Consider the following 19,800-nt stretch of genomic DNA (forward strand, 5'->3'; position numbering starts at 1 on the left):
ACATAAAAACCATTAGTTAGCTGTACTTGCAATACCAAGCCTAACCACATGGTGCGCTGTTCAGAGAAATTGTCAGAGCACAAACTACTGTTTTTCAAGCCTGTGTACTACAATACATTAAAGCGCCATCAGGTGGCAGAAATAATTAGTGAAGTAATTGCTTGTAAGAAAGTAACACATTTTTTTTTAATTACCTTAGTACCTTCAAGGATGTGTGGTTATTGCACCAAGGGAATTCCTAAGACACAGCCCCCAGGGTATTCTCTGATCAGTCACTAGAATCAGAGAAGCATTAGTCTGGAATTATCAGGCCGAAGCTAAGTCAGGATATAAAAGCCTGGGTTAGAAGCCCAATCAGAACCACAATCTGATGACATAACTAGAACACACACTGGTGCCAGAAGATAGAACCGGAGGTCAAGTGGAATTGGGACAAGAACCAAAGAGAATGTCACAAAAGTAGGCCAGAACATGGCAGAAAAGTGTAGTGGTGGGTAAGTGGCACCAATGATCAGACAATTAACACTGAAGAGGGCTTAGATGTAGATAACTAATTGGCTGATGATGTCCTCTGATCCTGTTAGTTGCAGTGACCTCAACCCTAACCCTCTTAAATCCACTTTACTGTGAATTAATAGGGGGATTTATATATATATATATATATATATATATATATATATATATATATATATATATATATATATAGTTTCCTATGGGGATTTATCATAGACTGAAGTAACATATCTTCTATCCCTATGTCCCCATGACAACACTTCCTGCCCTAAACTCTGGCAGCTCTGTTTTATCTTAGGGGCACAAGCCCAATTGTAAACTGTTTTTTTTTAACCACAGGTAATAAAAAAATTAAAGAAGAAATCTGATGGGTTTCTGTAAGAAACAGTGCCGTATAATAACACTGAACTGTCAGAGTACTGGGTCAAGAAGTGTTGTCATGAGGGCACAGGCATAGAAGCTCCTCTCAGATGATAAGCTGAGAATAGGCTATATAAAGGATCTTTTATTTAGTTCTTCATATAATTAGTATTATTGCCACAAAACCAGGACCCGCCCCCACAGTTCTATTAAAGCGAACTTAGATAACCATAGAAGTCTATGGTGATCTACGTTTCGAACAACAGGGGGTCCGCGTGTTACAGCCATGAGACAGATGCTTAAATATGACAATGTGAAGACTGTGAAATTCACCTGTCATTTTTTTGTAGCATTTTCGAAGCAATGTTGTGTAACCGCGGCATTTTTCGGGCGATTTTGCAGTATATCCTTAGACGTTTGTGTTCTAAGAATCTCGTCAGAATAAATAAGTCTTATGTTATGTTCAATGGTCTTTTAATAAACCTCTGTATAAGTGACATCTGATTTCCAGTCACAAACCAGGATTCACGCCGGCCCTGTCCATTTTTTTAATCTCTCTATAAACTCGCGGGCGCTTATTATCTCCTGTTAATTAAACAGCTATGGGATTTACTATGGAGTCCTACCTAGTTATTCAGCAGTTAATTAAATATAACTACTGTATGTATTCTGACCAGTCAGTGTAATTAACTGTAATTGACACTGCTCAGTAATCTTACTGCCTCCTAATAACCTTGCTGCCCGAATCAGAAAGACAATAGCGTCGCCTCAGGTCAGACTCGTGGAGATTAAATGAGGCTGCCTCTTTTTCGGGCCTATGAAATCCGTGCAGACAAGTGATAAAATGAGGCGTTGATAGCTTCTTTCTCTGTGACGTGGACCTAATTAATCACAGTGGCGTTTTTTTGGCACATCTGGATGTCATGGACTAAAGAAATATAGATATCTATTTTAAAAAGCGTGATTTATTGCCACTAAATATAAGAGATTACCAAAAATTGTATTAAAATCGGAAAGGCTGGAATTGATAGAAACACAGTGTACCAGTTGTTCGTGAAGCATTCCTTTTAACATATCAGTAAATAGGTTACTGCACAATTATAATTGGCATAAATAACAAACAAAAAAAACTCCTACAAGGAGAAGTACAGTTTCCTAGGGGCAGACTGACCTTTTGGGTATTAAGAAAGTGCCCTAAGGCCAAAGGCTTAGCTAGCAAGGGGCAGGGGGTGAAGCGGCCCGTGCCCACGTACATGGTGGAGCCCACCCACGTGGCATAGCAATATTGGTCGCAGCAACCATAGTTGCAACCGGGCCTAAACCCATAGGCCCATATGCGTCTCTTGCCACACTAAGGCTAAGTGTACTACCTCTTTAATGAGCTCCGTTTCATTCACAGCGTTACAATCAGTAGCGTGTGTATCTAGAATTCCCCTCCCATGTCTTCTCTTCTCTGGCTTCTCTGATGTTCTGAGGTGCCGGAGTGAAGGGGGCAGGCGAGGAAAATTCAAGATATCCACACTGTCGCACGCCGCACTGTGTAAGGAAGGAGCTCATTAAAGTACAGTCAGCCCACTGTACAAATTAGAATGATTGCTTATGGACCACAAAAGGGGCACCATTACCTTGTGGGGCACAAGAGAGGCTAATATGGGGGAACAAATGGGGATTATTACTATGGGGGCACAAAGTGGGTATTATTACTGTGCGGGGTCACAAAGAAGGGCACTAATACCGTGGGAATCAGAGGGGGCATTATTACTTTGTGGGGGACACAAAGAGAGAATTTTTACTGTGTAGGAGCACATAGGGAGCAGCTATCACCTTGTAGGGATACTAACATGATATGATAACTGTGTGGGGGCACAAGGGAGGGCACTATTACTCTAGGCCTCCTCCAACGTCCATGAAGGGAAGATGCGTGGGCGGGGGGGAAATTGACCCAAACTGAGTATTTGCACCAGGGCCCATGAGCCTTTAGCTACACCATTGCCTAGGGCCCACGGTCAGAGCAGGTCCACATCTCTTAGTTTAACTAGAGCGCTTCTTAAAGTGAATGCTCATGCATGAATATTATTTTGTTTTTGTGATCTAAATAGATTAAAAGTGTTATGCTAATGTATTCCTTATTATAACTTTATAGTGTTTGGAGCTTTGTGGGAATTTATAGCTTTGTATCAAAAAGAAGGAGCTCTGACAACTATATGAGATTGTGGTCTGCTGGACCTTTGGGCCTATTACTGTGTCAAAACCTGGGCCCACTCCAAAAAAATCCTCTATTACTCTGGTGGGCCAGCCGGTCTATAAACATAAAATGTTTAAAGATTAATTTTCTGGTTAAACTAATATGTTGGAGGATTTCATTTTTAAGCGTTTGTAATATATAATTTAATATAATTTTATGGTGTTTTATCTGGATGAAACAACTCTGCTCATCCAGAGCCTACTGGTTCCACTGGCGTTTGCTTGCACATTTAGAAACGATGGATAGACGCCAAAGCAAAGTAACAAGAGGGGGATGAGGTTTAGTGTAACAATGAATGGGTACAGGGCTTTATTCCGTGCTGAATCTCATAACTTTGGGCTTGTTTTTCAAGGCTTTTTTTAGGGATTTATGGTAAAGTCCCACTAAGCTATGCGAGTAAATGTTGCCTATAAGAAATGCTACCTGGAGGCACATTTATCCAAGTATTTGGGAGCCTGGACTAGCCCACCAATAATTTCAGGATCATTGGTCTACTCAGGGCCAGCTTCAAAAAAAGGCACACCTGGGCATTTGCCAGGGGCCACTGAGTTGGGGGGGCATGTAGATCTGAATAAACGTTCTATACCCTTGTCAAGTCGGGAATGTGCTAGACAGGGGACCCACTATGACTTTTGTCACCCAAGGGCACTTATACACCTGAGCCTTCTGGTAAATTTTAGAGTTGTAATTTTGGCCTTTCTTATCTGTGTTATATAGAAAGGTATGAACAATAGATGAATGAAAAAAATACATTATTAAGCTGAAATGAAAATCAGCCCTAATAATTTAATCATGACATTTTAATAAGACTGAATTGACAAAAAGCTGAATAAAGTTGGTTTAACTGATTAAATTTTTTTGCAGAGAGATGTTTTTGTGAACTCAGCATGTCTACAACTGCAACAGACCATGGCGTAGATGAGTGTGACAGAAACAGCGGGCGTAGCGCAGAAATGGTTCCATCAGATGCACCCTGAGGTGTTACAATAAAGTTTTATTTTGCCTTCCTGAAATACATGTTTCAAATACTAAAAACATAGACAGATTTGTATGAATGGCTACATCATGTCCCCGGTCTCATTGAAATGCTTGGTGAGGCGAGAAACTGGGTTTTTGGCAAACAAAAACATAAAAATATTTAAATGAAATTTGATCTCAAGGTTGAAAATAAATTTCAGTCGTAATTAAAAAGCCAATACTCGTGTGACCTGCTGTCAGCTAAATACAATTATAATCCTGCAATGCCTATGGAAACAGATGTAGCCCCCCAGAACTGCTAAATTAAGCCCAAATCTGAACCCTCGCGATGCCATTTCCCCAGGAGAATTTATGTATACGGCCATTACTCTAATTAGTGCCCAACAGAAAATCTGGTTATTGCTAAGCAGCCTGACAATTAAATGAACTGAGTTCTCTAGTGTGTGTATATATATATATATATATATATATATATATATATATATGTGTACAGGGCCAGATTAAGGTTGATGGAGGGCACTTATAGCAGCCTTATATAAGAGAAGTGGCCACACATGTGCCTGGCCCTGTCCACTGAATGATATGGGTGTTACTGTATTCAGATAACCAAGTCAGCGATTCCCCTAAACGTCAAAGAAGGGGTCACACATATGCGTCTCCACCAATTTTGCCATTCTGGACTCCGTCAGGCTAGTATACGTCGATATATCTGTTTTTTCTTAAGTATGGTATAGCATACTAGACTACGCCATTCCGTACAACGGGATCCCGTAAAAAAAATTATATATTTTTTAACATGAGAGCCTATGACCACTGTATGGAATACATCACAGGCATCCGTTTAACGTATAAATCATGGGTTTTTAATAGCTTTTCATGATGTATATGTTAAACGGATACCAAAATAGTCTATAAATGATGGATGTCTGTGACGGGTGCCTAACAGTGGCATCCATCACCCATAAACTAGAATGGTATCCGTTTAATGTATAAGTCATGAAAAGGGTCATAAGCGTTCATATCATTTAACAATTACCATTACAGTCTATGGGTGATGGATGCCACTGTTAGTTATCCGTCACAGCCTATGTTTGCCGTATACGTTGGGAGCTTTTCCGGGTGTTTACACTAAACATAGGCCAAAAAACATGATGTGAACATAAAGCTGGTCAATCCTTCCTATCCATTAAGGCGTAGTATGGATTGCTGTCTCTATTTGGCGGAGACTAGAAATTGAGAAGCTGCTAAATGCTGGCGAACCAGTGATCCCCGGTATAGCCACCATATATAAAAACAGACCCCAGGCTATAAGCCGCATTCCCAACATAGGGTGGATGCGTTTTTATCAATGTGAATATACTTATCAGGTGGTATATATGAACTTTGTAGGGAGTTGGTTTGGAGGTGGACAATTCTGGAGATTTTGGAGAGAATGATTGATTTCTCTCGTTGTGTAAAATTTCCGCTTCCTATTTTTTGTTAGTTGCAGGAGCAATGGAGAATGTAAATATATGGATAGGGTCTAGAAAAAGAATCCCACTTCCCGAATTTAATGTCTCGTAGCCCATTAGGGCGATCACTTTACAGAACAGGCGGGCTTTGTGGCAGCTGATACTGTAGCTGGGAATGATCTGACTGATTTCCCCTTAGAGTAAAAACAGCTGAAAAGAACTGTAATTTTAGAATATGTTGAGAAAAGGTCAAGAGCAATCTTTCTTAGAAACAATATGCTGCCGATAGGGTTACCGTCCAGACCATTAGCAAATCTGCACTTTCAGTAACCTCTGTTCTTTGCAACTTAATCTTATGGAGGTTTAAACTGTAGCATGTTGTAGACATCAAACATATGGTATTTCCTAAGAAAGCTGTCCACATAATACGTTTTGTCTGAACTGTATTGACATTTAATGGCCGCCTTGAAAACTACATTGATGAATTGGTCATAACAAGCCATTTTGTGGCCTGCATCAATTCAACATATAGATTCACTCATAGCAAACACTCTGTGACAGAGCACTTCTAGGCCTCCTGAACAATATTCTACCAATCGTATCCCTATCTTGTCTTCCCTCTGCAGGTCATTTTTTCCCTCTTTCTTGGTGAACTTGAACACCATAATAGTAAGGGTGCCTATATATTAAAGGTAAAATAACTAGGGATAACAATGCAAAAGATGGACTTGGGTATACAGTATGATAAGCAGTAGCACTCAGTGCCGAGCAGCAGCTGCAAAAGCAAATCCAATTTTATAGTGAGTAAAATGAGAAATAAAAACGTATAATCCAAATTTAATATTGACCCTCCTAGAAATCCTTCTAGGATCTCATCTTGAATATGAGGTGCAGTTATGCGATTCATACTGTAAAAAGGATATAGGAGAGATAGAGAAATTTCACAGGTAAGCAACTAAATGGGAGATTTCCCTTTATAATAAAAGGCTAAAAAAATTGGATTTGGAGAAAAATGGCATAGAGGTGATCATATTAATAGGTCTAATTGTATTTAAGGACATTACAAAGAATTGGCACATTAATTATTTGTTCCAAGGACTGTAAGCATGACCAAGGGACCTCCTTTATGCGTGGACGAAAGATGGTTTAATCACCAATATAAAAAAAGGATTCTTTTTAGTGCTGACTAATAATTTCCCTATGGAATCAATAAATTCTCTATACTTAAGAATGGGAGATGTTATGAACCAGCATTAAACTAATTAAAATCACCCAGGGCAGAATGGGAGGAGTGCAAGATCAAAAATGGGGGCAGTCACTAACCCCACATATATGAATCACATAAACAACACAAAAATTTGAACAGCAAATTCCAACAAAATGAAAGAAAACGTGTATACAGGTGCAAAAACGCCTGTGACTGAAAATTTATACAGCACACAAAAAAATGGCGACTGCACACTGCGAACACTAATGTCACCGAAACAGCTAGATAGAAATAAATATGCATTACTGCTAAATCTACTTACAATAGGGAGGTTCTTAGCGCACATTTGGATCAAATTGTGCGAGCCCACCTGCCACAACAAGGCGAACTCTATGAGGTGGGAACCTATGCTGCACATACTCCCAGAACTGGGACTAAACCTACATATTCTTGGGGATGGTAGGAACCAGCATTAAACTAATTAAAATCACTCTGGTAAAAACGGGAGGAGTGCAAGAACAAAAAATGGAGGCAGTCACTAACCCCACATATATGGATCACATAAACAACACAAAAATTTGAACAGTGGATTCCAACAAAATGAAACAAAACGTGTATACAGGTGCAAGAACACCTGTGAGTGCAAATGAACAGCAGACAATAAAATGGTGACAGCACACTGCGAACACCAAGGTCACCTAAGCCACTAAATATAAATAAGTATGCATTACTGCTAAACCTACTTACAATAGGGAGGTTCTTATCTATCTATCTGGAATACTCTACCAGAGGAGTTAAGGCCCTATTACACCGGCCGATATTCGTTGATCGTTTGCTCCCGTCAGAAGGAGCTATGGATAGGGATCAGCGGTTGTTACTCCGATCGCTCGTTTCCTTACATTATTATAATGTCGGCAGCGCGTCTCCCTGTTTACACAGCGATATGTGCTGCCGACAAAGATAATATTTTACTTTTTTAAAACGATACGACCTGCAGATGATCGAGCGGTGTAAAACCCCCTTGAGTCATGGGGGATGCAATGACAGCTTTTACAGAAAGTCCAGACATTTATCTAGACATGTCTCTTTTTTTAACCTATGTTACTATGTAAGGCTCTGTTCAGCATCATGGTTTCCATTTATATTTGATACCATGACACCATGATGGTTCTGTTGTCTGATGGACCCCATTGACTTTAGTGTTATCCATTGAGGTTTCCGTCAATGTTATGACAAGAACAGTGCTGTATTCTGCAGTATCCTTGCTGTCATCATAGATCTTCCTGATGATTCTATACTTTGTCACCCATTCGACCCACACAAGATAAAAGAGAAGGATTGGAGTTAAAATTAGGGACTGTCCCCCCAAAAGAGGTATATGCACAGGTTCCTCATCCTCCGTAAGCTCTTATAAAAGATTCAGACTCTGAAGACTCCAATAATAAAGACAAATGTTTTTCTAATCAAATAGTCCAATGCAACACAAAGACGGTAAATGGATCTGCTTTCAATATTACATTCTATTCATTAGCTATGAGGCCATCTTTAAGGATTTCATTAGTTCTATCACTAGACCTTTATCAACTTATCTTCTGTGATTTATTGGTATTTCATATCAATTTCATACACGCTTCTATTAGACTCAGATCAGTTTTGCATATTAAAGCCTCTATGGAATGATGAATGAAATGAAGATTATCAATTGTTAGTACTGGGTAATTTCTACGACAGTCTTGGTGTCTCCAGGAACTTACATTTTTCATGTTATTTCTGGTTATTTCAACTAGTGCACTTTTAACTGCTTTTCGAAACATTACTAGGCTTCTTATTTGGTTCTTTAACGGCTTGTCTGATCTAAATATCCCCTTTTTGCAGTGAAGCCAACGTGGTGATCAGCCGATCGCTGTGGGATCGGCTTCTGAAATAGGATGGTCAATAAGGATGTATGGTGTTCATACGACCCATGTATCTGCTCTTCTAATGGCACCAGTGGCATTAAAGGCACTAATTTCTCATTATTCTTTAGGGGAATAAAATAATTGCATGATTGATGAGGAATATGCAACATTTTGTAAAATGTCAATGTACAATGTTTAATGCTTCTGCTCTGGTTGTTTGGAGCACTAGTTAGTTGACCGTACACAATAATATTACAGAACAGATCATTACATTGGTCAAATTATTTGCTACCTGTATGACCAGCTTAAGGGACGCATCCAGTAAGGACATCTTTAGCCCATATATAATGCATACCGTTCTATTTAAAAAAAAATGAAACCCATTATAAGTCAATGGTGCCCATCAGGTGCCGGTGGTATCCGTCATAAGAAGGATCCGGCACTGCGTCGTGGTTTTATATTATAAAAGTAAGCCATAAGGCAGATGTGAGCTTCCTAATGAATATTCAAGTCAAGAAACACAAGACGGATCTCTCAGCTTTAGCTAGTAGAGGGGATTCCAATCGGGGAGCCTTCCTTATAATAACGTAAAGGGTCTGTCCAGGCCTAAGAATCTTATGGCCTATCCTTAGGATAGGCCATCAATACCTGATTGGTGGGGGTCCAACTCCCGGCACTCCTGCTGATCAGCCCTTCATTCCTTACTAGCTTAATTCCTTAATAGCTGATCGATGGGGTTGCTGGGAGTCGCACTTCCACCGATGAAATGTTGATGGCCTATCCTGAGGATAGGTCATCAATTTCTTATGACTGGACAACCCCTTTAACATATATTAGTAGGACTTACTAAAGTACTGTAGCAAACCCCTTTGAGAGCCACAAAATCAGCATACCCTCCTAATAATACTATATACACAAATGTACTTTCTCATCGTTAACAAATTTCAATGTATACATTCATTCACATCCATTACAAAGTCTTAGCACACAAAAAAAGCAGGGCAAAAATAACCAAGCAGTATAGTAATCTACATGTCCTCAGAAATGCCAACTAAATGCTAGACCGGGGCTATGGAGGGGCTGGTGGGGCAGGTACGCTAAGTGCTGGGTGCCAGGGGGGCACCAGCAAGCCACTCTACCATGGTTAGAGTACTTAAATTCAGGGCTAGGGCAATAAACTATATCTTTGCCCTAGGGTAGAAAAGCCTAGCTACTATATGACATCAAGTGTTGTGTAAAAAGAAAAAGCGAATGTAGCAACACAAGTCCCGGTATATAAGTTGGTGTCACGCTGTCCTATATCGGACAAACCCCCTCCGATCATCTTCAACATCTCCAATCGAATTTGGACCACAGCGCGCATCTTCAATAGTATCCAAAAAGTATTTATTCGTTAAACATCCAGATAAGAGCGCAACGTTTCGACCCATAAATCATATAGTGTCTTGAGAAAGTCAAATGTGTGTCATACTAAAATGACACCAAAATATGTGCATCTCTCTGTCACGGATACATTAAGTCGCATTGTTATGATGATGATGATGATGATAATAATTATTATTATAAAAATTGTATTCCCCTTCGGAAAACTATGTTCACAAAAATTCAAATTAATCTTGAAGTGTCTATGGCTCCAAACACAACATAATAGCAAACAATAATGGGATTGACATTATTCATATCATTATATTGTAAACTGCCGGCAGATGTTCTCTATTGGCCTCATTATATGGCCATCTTCCATGTGTACACTAAGAGGCTCCATGTGAAGCCAGAATTGCATGCCAAATTGGACAGTCATCATGCCCGTGGGCTCCTGGGTAGTAGCAGACTATGCTCAGCTATCCTGACAGGTAAAGGCAATGATCCCTACTGAGGACCGTTACTTGACTATCCTTTAATGAGTGATGTGGAATGGTATAGCTATACATATGCATTGTACCCAGGTTAACCCAAGGTGCCTTCAAAGTGGGCAAACTGTCTCTGAAGTTCCAGTTTACTGATTCTATAACTACTACTCTCAACTTTAGACTTCGACTAATTATTAAAAGGATGAGCGATTTTAACATAGAGAGTACATATTAACATTACAACTTAAAGGGGTATTCCGGTTTTAGGTTATTTATTGTATAATGAAAATTATAAAATTTTCCAATATACTTTCTGTATCAATTCCTCAAAGGCAATGTTCAAGATCTCTGTTTGCTGTCATTCTCTAGGGATCTTCATTGTTTACTTCTAGTGGATAAAAATCTGTCCTCGTCATGTGATGGACACACAGGTGCAGGGAATCGTTACAAAACTCTGATCACTGCACTGTAACGAGCAGTGCACCTGTGTGATCGCCCCATGACCAGGACAGATTTTTATCCAATGGAAGTAAAAAATGAAGGTTCCTACTAAATAACAACAAGAAGAGATCTTGAAAACCGTGAAGAATTGATACAGAAAGTATATCATGGTAGGCTCAGATACATGGCCCATGTGTGATACTGTCTGTTAGACCCTGTATCTAAGCCACAAGGTAGGCTTAGATACAGAGCCTAAGCAGACAGTATATTATTAGTATAGTAACCGGGGCCCGTGTTTATTACACAGGCCCCAGTTACTATAGTAACTTTTCATAGACGTGGTGCGGGGTGCTGTAAACCCCCTGGCTTCGGGGCCAGGTCGCAAATGTGACTACTGCGACCCCTATAGCTAATGTGGCAGTTGCCCGGGTATACGGAGCACCGAGTAAAAAGTCTGGGGCTTGGGTCCCGAAAGAGCTGTGCTAGCGACGCCACTGATGCCAGGGTTTCTTATGGGGGGCACACTATATATAGGGTACTATGAAAGAGGGTATCTGAAGCAGCAAAATGAACCTGATATAATTTTCATACATGCAAATCTGTATTATTTCTTAAATATTCCCTAAATCCAATAACAGAAGATGCGAATGCCAACTGTGTTTCATCCCAATACCAAGGTTAAATATATCCTTTCGACATATGACATTGTGCCAACTTCATTTGCCTGGCAAACTAAATATTGCAAATGAATGGTAAACAGACAGACATCATTTGTTTTGTGGATAGAAATTGAGTCAATGAGAGTCGACCATCATGAGAGCGCATAACAAAATCGCGATTACCGGCTGATTATCTGGAAAGCCAGCACGCTCCTTGCAAGACAACAAAAGACTTATCTCGGTGCAGGGACCACGTCTGGATATAATCTGTCACTAAGAAGTCTCTTTGGGACTGTTCAAAATGCAGATACACACTTAGCTGGTGTCATCCAAGACATTTTAATAAGATTGAACTTGAAGATTGACACTTTACGTTTTTATGCCAATTCCTTGTATTTTTTTTTGTTTGCTAAAGTACATACTGTAGGGAGGATTCATTACAATTCATTCCTAGATAATAAATTGGCACTATAGCCCATGCCAGCTGATAACGCATACTAAATACATGTCATATTATTTCTAGTTTTTTAAAGTGAAGTGAAGTACTTTACAGTGAATTTCAATGTTTTCACTCCATGTCATTTTTTAGATCCAATATTCTCCACTGTATTATTTCACAATATATCTTTACAGCGGTCAAAGCTGTTTTTCTGCTATATTGCTCCAAATCCCCTGCATAGATCTAGATTTAAATAATTTGATTTTGGCTACCTGCAGTCACCACTAGGAGGAGCTTATTGCATACTGTTTTATTGGTGGGTTCAATATATAAAGAGTATGCAGTCAACTCCAAGGCTCCCCCTAGTGGCAACTCCAGCCAGCCAGAAATTTATCATTTAGATTTACGTCTATGCAGGGGATTTGGAGCTCTCACCGCTTTATAAATATATTATGAATTTAATCTAAACAGAATTTTGGACTGATTTAGAAAAACAAATAGTGTTTCAGGCTGGATAATCACATTAATTAAGGGCATAATGGTGTCCTTCACTAAATAAGTTGTGTATTTAAATGACTGAGATCCAATCAGGGGCGTAGCTAGAGGCTCATGGGCCCCGATGCAAAAATTCTTACTGGGCCCCCCCCCCCCCCGCAAACTTCTCATGGCCGACGGTCCGCAGCTTTCAGTTGCATCGCTGGGTCTCCTAAGTGACCCAACAATGCAGCACTAGCAGCCGGGGGCGTCACTAAGGCTGGGTTCACACACCCTATTTACGGACGTAATTCAGGCGTTTTAGCATTGAATTACGTCCAAAAATGCGGCTCAAAAGCGTTGGCAAACATCTGCCCATTCATTTGAATGGGTCTTACGATGTTCTGTGCCGACGGTCATTTTTTTTTACGCGCCGCGTAAAAAAGACGCCTGCGTCAAAGAAGTGCCTGTCACTTCTTCAGACGTAAATGGAGCCGTTTTCCATGGACTCCATAGAAAAACAGCTCCAATTACGTCCGTAATGAACACAGCGAAAGACGCCTGCACATGCCGTTACGGCTGAAATTACGGTGCTGTTTTCTCCTGAAAACAGCACCGTAATTTCAGCCGTAACAGACGCTGCCGTGTGAACATACCCTCAGGGCTTAAAATGTCAGGGGAAATAGCCCCAATACATATGTGTCCGCCCAAAAAAATGTGTGTGTATGAGACAGCATAGCATATCTATAGCACTACGACCCCATACACTATGGATAGGATTAGATACAGTGGCTCAGCAGACAGTATCACACATGATAGGATTAGATACAGTGGCTCAGAAGGCCGTATCACACATGATAGGATTAGATACAGTGGCTCAGAAGGCCGTATCACACATGATAGGATTAGATACAGTGGCTGAGCAGACAGTATCACACGATAGGATTAGATACAGTGGCTGGGCAGACAGCATCACACATGATAGGATTATATACAGTGGCTGAGCAGACAGTATCACACATGATAGGATTAGATACAGTGGCCCAGCAGACAGTATCACACATGATAGGATTAGATACAGTGTCTCAGCAGACAGCACCACACATGATAGGATTAGATACAGTGGCCCAGCAGACAGTATCACACATGATAGGATTAGATACAGTGTCTCAGCAGACAGTATCACACATGATTGGATTAGATACAGGGCCCAGCTCGCTGACATTGCGTCTCCAGCGCTGGACCCAGGATAGGTAAGAATAATAATTTTGCTTCTTTATGTGTTACTGATTATTTTTGTGTGTTTGTGTTTTTTTTACAGGTTCGGTTGTTGGACTTCGGATTCGAGGACTTCAATGACGGCGTTTTTTTTATTCTCAATAAAATGGTTAATGAGGGTTGTGTTTTTTTATTTCAATGAAATATTTTTTCTATGTGCTTGTATCTTTTTAAACTTTATTATCACCGCCTTAGTAATGGCCGCTGGCTGATTGACAACCTCCATTACTAAGGCGGGGCTTAATGTTAGCCGGTGCAGAGGCTAACACTAACCCCCATTATTACCCCGGTACCCACCGCCACCAGGGGTACTGGGAAGAGCCGGGTACGATCCAGTACCTGACCATCTGTAGTGACGGGCAGGCACCAGGGTGGCCGCAGGCTCTGTAGTATTAGGCTGGGGAAGGCCAAAAACAGTGGCCCTTCCCACCCTGGTAATGCTAGCCTGCTGCTGCTGTGTTGTATCTGGCTGGTTATGAAAATTGGGGGGGGACCCCACATCGTTCTTTCCAATTATTTTTTTTTTTTTAAATGACGTGGGGTCCCCCCCATTTTTCATTACCAGCCAGATACAATAAAGCAGCAGCAGCCTAGCATTACCAGGGTGGGACGGGCCACTGTTTTTGGCCTTTCCCCTCCTGATACTACCAGACTGCGGCCGCCCCAGTGGCAGACCATCACTACAGATGGTCAAGTACTGGATGGTACCCGGCTCTTCCCAGCACCCCTGGTGGCGGTGGGTACCGGGGTAATAAAGGGGGCTAGTGTTAGCCTCTGCACCGGCTAACACTAAGCCCCGCCTTAGCAATGGAGGTTGTCAATCAGCCGGCGGCCATTACTAAGGCGGTAGTAATATAGTTTAAAAAAAAACACAAAGACATAGAAAAAATATTTTATTGAAATAAAAAAAAAAATCACACAACCCTCATTAACCATTTTATTGATAACAAAAAAAAAAGCCGTCATCGAAGTAGTCCTGGAATCCGACGTAGTCCAACGACCGAACCTGTAAGAAAACACACAAAAAATGATTAGTAACACGTGTTAGGCTTAGATACAGGGCCCATGTGTGATATTGTCTGTGGGACCCTGTATCTAAGCCTACCACAACGTAGGCTTAGATACAGGGTCCAGCAGACAGTAATCTTATACAGTATAAGATTACTGTGTGCTGGGGCCCTGTATCTAAACCGACAGTGTGGTAGGCTTAGATACAGGGCCAAACAGACAGGATCACACATGGGCCCTGTATCTAAGCCTACCATGTGATTGTCTTAGATACAGGGCCCATCAGACAGGATCACGCATGGGCCCTGTATCTAAGCCTACCATGTGATTGTCTTAGATACAGGGCCCAGCAAACAGGATCACACAATCTGTGATCCTGTCTCATGGGCCCTCTAAGCCTGCTACATCGTAGGCTTAAAGGGGTTGTCCAGTCCCTAAACATTGATGGCCTGTCCTCAGGATAGGCCATGAATAGCTGATGTGTCTGGGTCCGACTTCCGGGACTTTCCTGGTTCCGCATCGCAGCGGAGGTCCTGACGTCACAGCGCTATGCGCCGCGCACAACATCGAGAGGACAGAACTTCCGCCGCGGCTGAAGAGGAAGGTAAGATTAGTTGCCCTGACTTGCGGGATCCGACTCCCGGGACCCGCCAATCAGCTGTTTTGAAGGGGCCGCAGCACTCGTATGAGAGCTGCTCCCCTTCATTTCACTACTCGCTCACACTGTCAATCGCCGACACGGATTCACAGTGTGACCGGAATGAAGGGGAGCAGCTCTCGTACGAGTGCTGCGGCCCCTTCAAAACAGCTGATTGGCGGGTCCCGGGAGTCGGACCCCGCAAGTCAGGGCAACTAATCTTACCTTCCTCTTCAGCCGCGGCAGAAGTTCTGTCCTCTCGATGTTGTGCGCGGCGCATAGCGCTGTGACGTCAGGACCTCCGCTGCGATCCGGAACCAGGAAGGTAAAGTCAGTCTGTTACTATAGTAACAGGGGCCCGTGGCCCGAGTTACTATAGTAACCTTTTATTGATGTGGTGCGGGGGGCTGTGGGCCCCCCTGGCTTTGGGGCCCGATCGCAATTGCGACCCCTATAGCTACGCCAGTGTAGATATGAGATAAATAGATAGATAGATATGAGATAGATAGATAGGTAGATAGATAGATAGATAGGAGATAGATAGGAGATAGATAGGAGATAGATAGGAGATAGATTGATTGATAGATAGATTGATTGATAGATTGATTGATAGATAGATTGATTGATAGATTGATAGATAGATAGATAGATAGATAGATAGATAGATAGATAGATAGATAGATAGATAGATAGATAGATAGATAGATAGATAGATAGATAGATAGATAGATAGATAGGAGATAGATAGATAGGAGATAGATAGATAGATAGATAGATAGATAGATAGATAGATAGATAGATAGATAGATAGATAGATAGATAGATACTTTGTCTGTTATGCTAATCTGTCAGCCCTGAGGTGTGACTGATCAGCATGACAGACATACATACACACAGTGAAGGGGTTAATAGCTGGATTACTAGTTGCTACTTACATCTGCTGTGGGGTCAGAGAGCAGCTCGTACTGCAGGGGAGCAGCAGACACGCACACCATCTTCTTGCTGTAGCCATTCCTTTCCCTCTGAACAGGTCACGAGGAAGAGGGAAACAGCAAGAAGTGAGCTGATTGGGTGGACAGTACAGTGGGCGGGGCTGGGTCTCGTAAGATGAGTGGATTCATCTATCATTCATTTTCCACCGTCTTGTTCCCCCTCCACGCAATGACTCTCTGACAGCTGAGCTGCCACCAATGCTTTAAGCTACATTACTGGGTCTCTTTTGTACCACAGCAGGGACCCAGCAATGTAGAGCAATCATTGCAGCGCTAGTGTGGTGAGGGTGGCCTGCGGGCCCCCCTAGCTACGGGGCCCGGTCGCAGTTGCGACTGCTGCGACCCCTATAGCTACGCCACTGGATCCAATATTCTCCACTGTATTATTTCACAATATATCTTTACAGCGGTCAAAGCTGTTTTTCTGCTATATTGCTCCAAATCCCCTGCATAGATCTAGATTTAAATAATTTGATTTTGGCTACCTGCAGTCACCACTAGGAGGAGCTTATTGCATACTGTTTTATTGGTGGGTTCAATATATAAAGAGTATGCAGTCAACTCCAAGGCTCCCCCTAGTGGCAACTCCAGCCAGCCAGAAATTTATCATTTAGATTTACGTCTATGCAGGGGATTTGGAGCTCTCACCGCTTTATAAATATATTATGAATTTAATCTAAACAGAATTTTGGACTGATTTAGAAAAACAAATAGTGTTTCAGGCTGGATAATCACATTAATTAAGGGCATAATGGTGTCCTTCACTAAATAAGTTGTGTATTTAAATGACTGAATTACTATTTGGAGAAAAGGAGGAGCCAGACAATTTTTTTTTTTACCTTTTTAAGTCACCCCTAAGGAACCCCATGTCCTCATGAGCCTGGTGAGTCCCTAACCCCATCGACGTTTCCCTCCATTCTGCCCTTGCCATGCTGGGCCTCTTCCATATTTGCTCTAGGCCATTACTTAATGTACCATAGCTATTTGGAAGTGATGAGCAAAAAGTTTTGCTGGGTATGTGTAGCGTCCATGGCCGCGGGCCATCGGGTTCACTCACCTCCCGACGCCCTCAGCCATGGATCCGTGAGCGCTGGTCTCAGTCTCCCTCCTAGGAGACGCCAGCGCTCACTTCCGCTCCGTTCGGCTGTGTCCCGTAGGGTGCGCGCGCGCCCGGCCTTAAAGGGCCAGCGCGCGCAAATAGGAAATCGTCATCATCATCAACTGCCCTGATTTCCTGGTCTATAAGAAGGCCCCAGGCCTTCTGATCCTTGCCTGAGCATTGTTAATCTATCCCAGTCTGTCTCGCAAATGGTCCCTTAGTGTTTCCCCGTTCCAGCTGTTACCCATTCCTGTATTCCGTTTTGTACCAGTTCCTGTGCCTACCAGCGTTGGAGTCGTGTCTTCTGCCACGTCCAGTGTCGTCTGCCACATCCAGTGTCGTTTGCCACGTCCAGTGTCTTCTGCCACGTCCAGTGTCGTTTGCCACGTCCAGTATCTTCTGCCACGTCCAGTGTCTTCTGCCACGTCCAGTGTCTTCTGCTTCATCGGATACTGCCCGCCACATCTGGCGCCACCTGCCGCACCAGCCTCCATCCGTGCTGAAGCCACAGCCACCGTCCGGACTATTTCAGGTACCCAAGCGTTACTGTCTGCCATTGACTTTCGCAAAGACTGTGACCTGGTCAGCTGCCTCCCCGCTACGGCGGAGCGGCCTAGTGGGTCCACATACCATGTGCCCGTGACAGTATGAGATGAAATTGGGCTTTTACAAGGTTAAGTGCCACACTATCCTAGTAGCTAGTGCCCTTTTAGGTCATAAGTATGTGATAGAGCGAGGTCCCCTGCTTGGGATGCCCCCTTTGTTAACCAGAGTGAAGAAACGCTAGTAAAGAGAAGCTCTTGCTCTGGCTGACCCAGCCTGTCCATGTATATATTTGAATGGCTAGCATGTAATACTACAATTCTCCTGTAGTGGCCGCTACAGTATAAATGTATGGTCAGTAAGGTTTTTGATCACCGGACCAGCTTCGATTTTAAAAGGAGTTGTGGTGACCAAATGTTTCATTAGTTACAAAAAAAAATTAAAATCTAAAATTATATTTTAGAGCTAATTAACAGCCTTTTCTTATACCTATTATTCCTAATAAAAAATATGATACATTTTTATTTTGCAGTTAATTTATTACAATTAACGGCTAAACAGCTTAAGCAGCCTATGGTTATAATTTTAATTTCCAAAATTTTATTTTGCATTTTATGCAAGAGAGGCATCCAAAAGAAAATGAACATAATTTTTTTTTTATTCTAGTCTTCAGGGAAATGATCAAACTTGAATCTCAAGAACTGAGATTCACAAATTATTCTTGTATTATGTTTTTAAAATATTAAATCATGTATTACATTTTTTTAAATATGATTTTTGACGGATTGCCTTCAACTATATAAAGCTTGTGCCAGTATCTGTTAGCTTGGGTTATCGTGGAGCTCATCTGGTCCAGTAAAAACTCTAAAAAATAATTATTATTCAAAATCATTACATTTTGCCATCTTTATTTTCTTTATTTAAAATGGAAAACGGATTTCATTATGGAAATGAACATTCATTTTGCCAAGTCCTTTGTAAGATAAATTCTACAAAGATAAATTACTTCCATTATCTGTAAAAGACCAGCAAACCCAGGTCAGGACTATTAACAAACCATAGTATTCATATTATTTAAGCTCATGGGCCATTTCCTATCACAAAGCATCAACATGAACATGGAAAAGTATTTTTTTCTCATGAGAATGAATCATCAATGTTTTCATGTTATTTACAAATTTATTTTTACAGGTTGTTTTTTTTTTGGGGGGGTGGGGGGGGGGGTTCCTGACCCTTTTTATTTATCTATGACCGAAACAGATTGTGAGATGAAAATGATTTGCAGCCTAAATAAAATATTTTTTTTCATCAATTAAATTTTTTTATCATTTTGAATTCAAAATGTGAACATTTTCTGATAGTATCCAACAATTTAGCACATGGGACTAAAAGCTTAGCCCGAAATTGTGTACATTGGCAATTTAAATATTAGCAAGAGCAAAAAAAATATATAATATTTTATAATCTAATAATATAATATACTAATATAATTTTTTTTTTTAAGTATTTTTTTTTTTTTACATTGCATTGTACCACAGTCTATGTTATTTATTTATTTATTTATTGTTCAAATCACATTATTTATAATGGGTTTTATGTTATTGCATTACTGACAGTTATTTAATTCAAAAGCCAAAGTTCCCTCGACTATGAAAATGAATCCAACTTTGATCTTTGACATTTGAATCTATTACTGAAAAGTCCACCTATCATGGAATATAGATATGT

This window comes from Rhinoderma darwinii, chromosome 12, assembly GCF_050947455.1.
Source record: "Rhinoderma darwinii isolate aRhiDar2 chromosome 12, aRhiDar2.hap1, whole genome shotgun sequence".
In the NCBI taxonomy this organism is placed as follows: Eukaryota; Metazoa; Chordata; class Amphibia; order Anura; family Rhinodermatidae; genus Rhinoderma; species Rhinoderma darwinii.